Source organism: Pollicipes pollicipes, unplaced genomic scaffold, assembly GCF_011947565.3.
Source record: "Pollicipes pollicipes isolate AB1234 unplaced genomic scaffold, Ppol_2.1 Scaffold_3447;HRSCAF=4054_pilon_pilon_pilon, whole genome shotgun sequence".
Lineage (NCBI taxonomy): Eukaryota > Metazoa > Arthropoda > Thecostraca > Pollicipedomorpha > Pollicipedidae > Pollicipes > Pollicipes pollicipes.
The window spans coordinates 3010070-3020592 of NW_023596297.1; positions in this window are offsets into that span (position 1 = coordinate 3010070).

Sequence of the window (10523 nt, forward strand, 5' to 3'; positions counted from 1 at the left end):
GTCTGCCATCGCACATTTTGGAGATAAATCATTGGGACTTTACGACGTACTCAGCTTCTGGGGCTATATGGCGTCGCATGCCGCTGCCCAAGGCAGGAGCGGCGGGCACCGCGGAAATCAAACTCCGTACCTTTGGATTCCCAGACATGCAGCGGTTAACGCAGACACGTTAAACACTACACTCTCGGCACACTTTTTATAAACAAGTAAATCTCCTGTTGCTGTGCTGCACAGACATCTGCAGGTGTTTTTGGCAATTGAATTATATTCTCTCTTTGACTCATCCATGCCATTCAGCAAACAAAAATACCCAGTTACCTAACATTACTCGTCCGGCTCAGCATTGTTTTCATTGACAAGACAAAATTTTATAACCGGGAGGGTATTTTCGTCATTGGGGGAGGAACATTTGCCTCCACAGCTTTGGCCTACATACCAATGTAAGGACCGGGCACAGATCAGCCAAGATTTTGAATTTACATTCATTTGAAAGTCCCAAGGCTTTTCATAAGCCTGGATCTCGCCGGGCATTGTTTAAGAAATGAGGTTTTGTCACAGCATTTTAAACAGAACAAAATTTGGGAAATTTGGATGCGGCGTGCCAAAAATAAGTTTAGTAAGTAAAGTTTAGGCCCTTTTGGCTCATTCTCGTCTAAGCCGTGATCCAACCCGCAGTAGGCGACCACGGCTCTGGACCGGATGCTCTTTCGGCCACGGCCGCCAGCCGCATGACCGACTGTGAACTGATCGTATTACCGCTTTGTTCCATGTTTTTGGATCAGCACCACTATTCATTATTGTGTAAAGCAGGTTAGACGCCTGTTATAGTGCCTGTTTCCAAATTATTTACCCACGCCTCACACTACAGCTGAGTATGTATAAACATGCGGGAAACTGCTTGTCTCAGACATGAACTAGTCTACCGCGCATCCACTTGCCTCTCCTGCAAGGTAACCGGCTTGGTCCCTTTTTGTTTGCATGATGAAAGAATGCATGTTGTTTAACAGGCTGCGTACCTGTAAGGGCCATGGCAACGTAACCTTGCTGTATTTAGCCTAAGCACGCAGTACCGGGCGCGGCCGCATCACCGGCCGCGACCGTTCACAAACCGTCGACGGCGCGTCCGCCGGCACAGCATCACCGACCCACGCTGGGGTGCGCGCATCCGGAACACACTACAGCACCGTCGACAGTGCACGTACACTGCAATAAAAAGGAAATTCGGTTTCCAAGGAAGCTAGTTTGTGTTCTCGGCCTCCCAGATCAACGCACATCCGGGGCACTCGCACTCTCCAGGCTCCGCGCTACAGGTACCACCACCGTTTTCCAGGGTAGCGATGCCCGTACATCGGCTCGAGACAGCCTAGAGTTGTGAGACAGGTCACCGCCGGAGGTATCTCGCGGCGGTTCTGTCGCAGGTGTCCCCGGCAGGTGCGCGCAGCACAGGAACCGGGGGGACCAGTGGTGACACGGTCGTCGCAGGGATGACCGGGCTCGGAGCGTCTGGCAGAGGCGTGCCCAGGTCGGACACCGCGGCTTGCGACGGTGGCGCCATCTCTGCAGGAGCTGTCCGAGGTACCCCTCGCGGCAGTTTCCTGTGGGCACCGCGATGGGCGGCTACGTCAGCGTCGCCGATTACCTCAGGAGATCCTGCAGATATGCCGTCTAGCCTGCGCCTTATCTGGTCGGTGCGCTGTCGCCAGAGCCCACCGTCCTCTACTCTGACGGCATGCGATATGAGTACATCGGTACAGACGATCTTTCCAACAGCCCACTCTGGTTCCAACACCAAAGTTGCCTGCAAATACAGGACCTGCGACGACAAATTTGCGGTCTTCCTTTACCTTGGGATCGTTGTTGTCCTTTTGGGTCATCTGTTGTACTACCCCCCCCCCCCCCTCCCCCCCTTCTGCATGCCTGGATGCAGCAGGTCCAGCCGACTCTGAGGGCGTGATTGATGTGGTGCTGTGGGGGTGTGGGGTATATGCTGACGGATCAGCCATCGAGGCCGTGCAGTTTCCCATCCCGGTGGGAAGCCAGCTTCACATCACGAACTGTACGCTCAGCAAGACCATTTCCCGACTGTGACAAGGTTCAATCGTTTTATGATGTACACCATTTCCTTGCACGAAGTCTTGAAAGTCCTGAGCTGCAAACAAGGCAACGTTAAGATTGACAATAGTGTCTGGAATTCCCCACCAAGAGAACATTTTTCGTAGTTTTAGAATCGTTGCGCTAGAGCAGACACTTGTGCAGATATCGGCCTCAAGGCAGCTGAAGTCCACGTCCACTACCAACACACGTACCTTCTGTTGGCAAAATCCAGGTGTCCTCGCGTCCAGGCACGGGCAGACCAGAGCCACATGCAAAGGGCAGCACGGTCATGCTCAGTTCTACTCTCCTGGCACGCCTGGCAAGAGCTCATGTTACGATCAATGCCCCTGTCCATGCGAGGCCACCGTGCGCAGCCCATGACAAAGGCTTTCATCCGGCCAATGCGCGGGTGAGTTACATGACGCTCCGCCAAGACAGTCTCACGTGCTTTGCTGGGTATGATAACTCAATAACCCCACATCAGAACACCAGAACAAACAGGTTATTCCAGTCGTTTGGTAGAGAACACGGACAGTTCAGGGTCAGAGCCCTGCAGCCAGCCGGCGTTCTGGGCGCAGTGCATCACTCGAGACAACATCGGGTTACGTGACGTCGGCAGCATAATCTTTTTAGCGTCAACCAGTTCATCACCGACATCAGCAGCAGTACCAGGCTGTTCTCCCGCGATGACGTGGAGTCTGTTGACGGCATCGGCGTTGCCCATCCCCTCCGTGCGGCGACACCGAATCTTGTGCTTGTGTGCGGACAGCTTCCGCTTCCACCTGCGAATTCTGGTAGACGCTTTCTCGGGAAGATCCGCGTGCTCTCCAAAGAGCATCACTAACGGTTTGTGATTCGTCACGGGGGCAAACAGGTCCCCGAACAAGTGCGAATAAAGCTTGCTAACGTCGAACGCGATGGCGAGCGCCTCGCGCTTAATTCGGGAGCACGTGCGCTCGCTTGGCGATAGGCTCCCGGATACGTAATGGCGTCAGGTTCTGACTGATGAGAAATATACCCCGAACAGCATGTCAGAATCGCCGAGAACCTCAAGCTGTTGAACGTTTTCTGACTCCGGCACAGCCTGGATAGGACACACCTTGGCAAACGTTGGTCTGACGGCGCTGCTGTCAATGATGTGTCTTAGATACTCCACGTTGGGGTCCAAGAATTTGCGTTTGGCTTGTCTCACCTTAAGATGAGCTTTCTCCAGACTGGCCAGTACCCCATCCAGTGTTCGGAAATGTTCTTTGATCGCCCTCCAACCGGTCAAGATGTCGTTGAGGTAAGCCGCGACGTCAGGAACCTTAAGCAGCACGTGACCTGTTTCACACACACACACACACACACACACACACACACACACACACACACACACACACACACACACACACACACACACACACACACACACACACACACACACACACACACACACACACACACACACACACACACACACACACACACACACACACACACACACACACACACACACACACACATACACACACACACACACAACACACACACACACACACACACAAAAATCACACAAAATTCACACAAAGCAAATGCGTCCTTTTCCCACACACCACCCAAAAGTGACCTGCTCCTTACTCTCGCCGGCCATTTTTCGACTCCCAAAAAATACACATATTCACTCCTCTTATCCCGTTCTTGAAAACGAGTCCGGCTCGGACGGCTCGATCCGTAGATGGCCCGTTGCTGCTTTGCCGTCTGGCATTCTGCAGGATCAGATGCGCTCGTAACAACGCTTCACCACACAAAAAAAAACTTTAGCCTCGTGGCCGGCGCAAGGGCCAGAGCAACGTGACCTCGCTGTATCGAGCTTCAGCACGCATTGCCGGGCGCGGCCGGATCATCGACCGCGACCGGTTCCAAACCGTCGTAGGCGCGTCCGCCGGCACAGCGTCACCGGCCCACGTAGGGGTGCGCGCATCCGGAACACACCGCAGCACGGTCCATAGCCCACGTGTACTACAGTACCTGTAGCTGTCGAGGCGTTTAGTGTAACCCAGTATTTTAGAAAAAGGGTTGACTATATTTGTTACACATAGCTGAGATGAAAACTTTTGATATTTGTAACAAAAAACTACAGGCAACAACAACTGAGGTTTCTCTTTAACTGAAACAACTGGCTTTCTCTATCTCTTCAGGGAGCGACTGCGTGGTTCTCAGTCGTTTGCAACCTCGCGATTCGATGGTTGACCATAAGAAATTTTGGGGCATGATCTATACATTTATATTTAGGCCGGTTATACTGATTCATCCTCCGCTCGTACACCTTCAAGTGGCATGCCTGGATCACAGGAGAGACCGCAGTCGTGTTCGGTGATATAGACTTCCGACTCCAGCATGTGGTAGGTATGTGCCTGGCCTTCATTCCCCGAGACGGCCGACCGTTTGACGCGGACAATGTCAGTTTGCGAAAGGCGAACTGGTCTCCACGATCGAACGACGGCACTGCGTCAATGCATTTGATGACACAAAAAAGCTCCCCCGGATGGCTACAGGTTAAGTTGAATGTTGGTATGAGCAAGCATAGCCTCAAAGAGTTGTACCTACAAACCGTTTAAACTAAACTAAGAAAGAGAAGGCTAAGATGTTTTAGAAAAAAACTTGCATGACTGACATGGCTCAACTCAAGCAGCCTCGGAGACAATAATGGATGGTGACAACCGTCTTGTTCAAAAAGTTTTTCTAATGCGGTACCAACAAACCTCAGCATTTGTCCCAACCTGGTTGTTGACGCGGGGATCCGAATCGTGGCATCTGGACGATCGCGTTGCATGCGCTGTGCAGCACTTGCGGTGCGTGGTGCTGCACTGTTTTGCCACTGCCCGACAAGCACGTATGGTCAGCCCGTGTTCCTGAAACTGAAACCGCTCAGAAATATATCCCGCAAACACATGGCCTTCTGATCGTCATTGTTGGCCGTGGCGGTTGCCGGCATCTGTGCGAACGTGCTGGCACCCTCCTGAATACTCACTTAACAGATCTTGCATTTGAGGCGGCTGAGTACCACATGGCTTGCGCGTAGAGAGTTTGTGTTTGTTGCATTTGTGTATGCGGAGATACTGTCCCTCGGGCGCTAGGCTGGAATTCCTGGTACGTTTTCGTTCAGGTATCTGCATTTCAAAAGATGAACATCGGGACTGGTTTCAGATGCCATCGCGCCAACAGGCTTGTATTTTTATACGCGATAATCATGGGCAAAGGTACATTTATCTCGGCACCCAGGTCGATTGGAATTGTTGACAAATTTCTTGGACTTCATTTTGCAGCCGTGATATCGGTTCTAGTCTGCATTCAGAATAGGAGACACTTTTTCTGTTGATCTCGTGCCTAGTCACCTGGTCGATTTTGATGATAATGATTCACTTGCCGGACTGTTTCACCTTCTGCTGGTACACGTCCAAGTGGCACGCTTGAGTCAGGAAAATAACCGCAAACGATCCAAGCTGGAACGGAAACTTGTCCAAGCATGTGCGACACTATCACGTTTTGCACGAGTTTCGTCCACGCATGTCCTGTAACTGGTTTGCTGTGTGAATCGGTGAATCGTTTTGATCGTGAGCCAACATATCCTCATAATAAAGACTGTTAGTTAATCAAACGAGCTGAAGATCACGTCAGCTGTTCAGTGCATTTGCAATGAACGTTAGTCACATAGATTAGGCTTGTGAATTTTCAAAGAAAGTGCTCATCTCTGTAAATCACTTGATATGGAAAATCAAGCACATCATTAGAAAATTAAAACTGTACGTACGCATAGCTTGAAAGAACGACAATAACCAAAAAATGTCGCACGTGAAATCTTCTATCTCGAAACGTAAGTGGTCGGGGAGCTATAGATGTCAGATGTGCAAGTCTGGGTTTTAAGGGGCGAGCACACAAAAAGCGTGGTTTACCAAATTGAGTGTAAACTACGTCAAAAAACATGGGAGGGGCATAGACTATTTCGGGGAGTCCATGGGCTCTATTCGTTTGAGATATAGTGGACACCTGCGAGACGCTAAAAATAAAACGGGGAATATCCTTTTCGATGACCACTCTCCCACAAACACCCTCAGGCTGAGACCCCTGGAGGCATGGATCCTATGCCCCTTTTACAGCTCAAAGTCATCTGCAGAGTACAGGACCACCCAGACAGGAAAATAAGTGAATATACTCTTATCAAAAGTCGGCGACCAAACCTTAACATGCGGCGGTCGTCATGGCCTATTCTGCAACGTAATATATGCCGTGATGTGTGATGTACGCCAGCTCAAAATCGTCTAAATATGTGAGTGATACCTGACGTGTGATGCGCGAAGCCTGTTTAATTCCAACTAATTGCACGTACAAATGATGCGCCATGTATGATACCTACTTATTTCAACTAGTTTGCATGTCTGAATGAGTGTGATGCGTGAAGCCTGTTTCCTTGAATTCGTTTGCACGTACACGTATTTTTGCGTATTCTAATTCTTAAATGTGCACTGTATCTTAGTAATGGCTGGAAATTTCCCCTTGTGAAATTTCTTAAATGCATAACAAGTAGCAGTGGTACGGTGGAATATTTTGTTTGTCTTAAATGTAAGTTGTGTTGTTATTTTACGTTGTTGTAGAGAGTGGAACAAGAATGTGTGGCATAATGATAATGTTGGTCGACTACCAACACACGTTGGTAGTCGACCAACACACGTACGCGTCGACTACCTTCCGTTGGCGAAATCCAGATGTCCACTGGTGTCCTGGTGTCCAGATGCCCTGGCACGGACAGGCCAGGGCCATATGCAGAGGGCAGCACGGTCAGGCTCAGTTCTACTCTCCTGGCGCGCCTGGCAAGAGCCCACGATACGTTCAATGTTTGTCCATGCGAGACCACCGTGCGCAACCCCAGGCAAAGGCTTTTATCCGGCCAATGCGCGGATGAGTTACATGACGCTCCGCCAACACAGCCTCACGTGCTTTACTGGGTGTGATAACTCGACATCCCCACATCAGAACACCGGAACAAGCAGACAGTTCCAGTCGTTTGGTAGAGAAACACGGACAGTTCAGGGTCAGAGCCGGGAGCATGAGGCAGCATCTGCCCTACCTCTCTCTGAAGCAGATTGGCGGCTGCACCGACCTCAAACGGCAAACGCGAGAAGCGCAGGAGATTTTTTCGGTGTGTTTGCAGTCAGTATGCCTCTTGAGTATTCATAGACAACGAGCTGGTTGTACGCCTGCGCTAAAACTATCGTACTTGTCGTTGGCCTCTTGTCACTTATCCTTCCGCTAGACGTGCAAAAAGGTCGTGTGCGTGGTGCAGGCGATAGCTGTCCAGCTCCACAGCTCGATTGTCCGTGAGCTTGAAATTCACACAAACCCGGGTAGAGCTGTCCTTTTTCAATACTGCAACAAGCGGTGCTGCCCAGCTGTTTTCAGTCACTGGGGCCTGGTCGGACGGACAAGCTAAGCGGCACAACACTTGGGCCGTTACTAGAGATCAGGTGAGCATCCTTGGTTGAGGCCTCCATGGCGAGGCACATGCCCACGGCTCTGTTTAACCCCGGAGTCTTCTCAAACACAACACGCCGCTGAATCGGCTCGTCCGCCACTCCGATCGCCAGATGCTCTATCAATCTGCCCGGGGTTGTTTTCAAAAGAGTAGTGTTCTGATGCCTTTCGAAGTAGGCAGCGCACGCGCACTACCGACCGCGCTGCTGTGTCCCGAATGCCCGCCCCCCCTGCGTAGCCCGGTGATGCTGTGCCGGCGGACGCGCCGTCGACGGTTTGTGAGCGGTCGCGGCCGGTGATCCGGCCCGCACCCGGTATTGCGTGCTGAGACTAAATACAGCGAGGCCATGTTGCTCCGCTCTTACAGGTACGCAACCGGTTTAACAACAATGTACCTTCGTCAGACATACAAGAGTGGATCAAGCCGGTTACCTTGCAGGGAAGGCCAGTTAATGCCCGGTAAACAGGTTCATGTCTGAGGCAGGCAGGATCTGCCAACTTTCGTTGGCAACGGAAAAAACTGCATTCATGGTCCAAAATGGTATCGTGTGTGTCACGGTTGTGTCGCCTCCCGCACAAAAACTGAGCTGGCGTCCGGTCAACTAAGCTCAGGCGCTTTAATGCATGCTCTCCAACCATGAGTGGCTGCTGGTAAATACCTCAGCAATTACGCAATTCGGGCTTTAAGTGGATGTCTCTAGTTACAGTTCCCACCAGCATATTCAGATCAACAAGAAAACTTGAATCACTTATTTGCAAGCTTGTAAAAACCTAGCACACAGTTCTTTGTATGAAAGCTTTACTGTGACTGTAGATTCGCTGACAAGATCCTGTCAGTATACTGATTTGACGATCGAGTGGTCGTTTGAGACAAAAACATTTCAAATAAGCACATTTCGTTAAGTGTACGGCGCCAGCTAAGAGACGTGAAAATCCACAAGTATTCCCGTGAGCAGGGAATTTATTCGTTGTTGGAAGTGACCACTGCCACCATTCCGGGACGCACCAGACACACTGTTGCCGTTACAGTCTTTTGATGCGGAAGAGGGGGGAGGGGGGGGGGGGGGGGGCAGAACTGACGACGTAGACTATGCCGGTACAGTTCACTTTCCTGGGGTGTATTGGCCGTAGCTATGTCCGTTGCCTCCATTGCCGTAGCTTCCGCTACGGTAGCTTCCGCTGCCGTGGCCTCTAGTGCCGTAGTTTTCATTGTAGTCTCCACCACGGGACCAATAGTCGCGCCGACTGCCACCGCCTCCTTTGCCATAGTAATCATTGTTCCCTGGGTACTTGTTGTAAGAATGCCTATCGCCGTCGTAGCGGCTGCCGCTGCCACCCCTGCGCCTGTAGTAGTAGTAGTAGTCATCGCCATGGTCGTCATAGCCACGGGAGCCGCAGGCGACGCCCACCAAAGCCGCCAGCAGCACGACCTGGAGCAGGAATTACATCAATGAGCAATCAGGTGCACACATGTGCACCGGGTGAGCCGTGACAGTCGGGGAGAACGGGCGATGGCTCCACCCGCCGCCTGTTTCGGCAGATCAGGCCTGCCAACCAGTAAGGCAGCGTTAAGTAAAGCTAAGCTATAACAGTCGTGAATGATGTCAATCTTCATGATTTAGACAATCAAAACCTCGGCTACGGAACTCAGGAAGGCTGAAACCAGACAAATTTGTCGAAAATAGCATTGCAAATTTACATTAATTTACAGGAAAGGTTGCTGAATAAAGCTTTAGCGGCCTTGTTTGTACCGTCACTTGGTGGAGATTAGCTGGCTATGGTACTGGCGAGGCGGTGATAAGGTCAGCCAGCGACCAATATTAATTCATGGCGGCTTAACTTGTTTGCTGCTAAATATGGTTGGATATTGATTATGGTGAACTGGGCTACACATGCGGAAAGGCAGCTCGTTACTTCGGACACGGGTTTCAGACAAGACATTACCCAGTGCCGTTGGATTGCTGGTGCACCTATGGTCGAACAGTGTTACCATCGCTTCAGACTATGCGGACGATACGGTTGCCTGCACAGCTAGGCTGCCTTCACAACCATCGCTGACCTTGCTTGGAATTCGTTGATCTTTATTTTAGCATAATTAAGATAGGCATGTGGTAGAATTAAGAACATAATGCGTCTTTCTTTTATAAATGCAAGTAGAACAGAGACAATATAATACATTTTGCGACTTCATTAGAACAAAACCAGTCTTGAATTGTTAGTTCAAGCTGTTTTTTGACTTTCAAACATAACATACATAGCTATGCCTTGCATGCATGTGCCTGTATATGCATATGCACACACACACGCATATATATATATATATATATATATATATATATATATATATATATACATGTGTACCCATATCGCGTTTTGTTGATATATGAGCATATCAAGTGCACTTGCACCTATACTTGGAAATTTGTTTGCAGTCTGATCTTTATGAAGAGTGGCCTGATATGGGACTGGAATTCAATTTGCCAAAGGACAACTGCCGGAATCGGATTCGGGTTGAGATCTGGTTTGAGGAGTCTTTAAAACTGACTGGCATTCAACGCCAGATCCTTTTTTCTGAACTAGCATCTTTTCCATCCAACAAGAATCAAAACCAAATCTATTCACCTGCATCGTACTGACATGCCACCATAATCGAAATGAACATAATAAATAGAATGAAATATGACAGAAAAACGCCTGGACATTAAAACCACTTTGCACATGCGCTGCTACGTGGATGTTTTTCGCAACTGCGTGCCTCGGACATGTATCATGCAAGGTACCCAGCAAGGTCAAACCAACCAAGAATATGTTAAAGAATGTCCTCATCGCCAGTCGGCCACGTCCGTTTCGTGGAAAGCCAACAAACCCACGCCTGCACTCACCATCAGTATGAAGTTCATCACTGCTCTCTGCGAGGT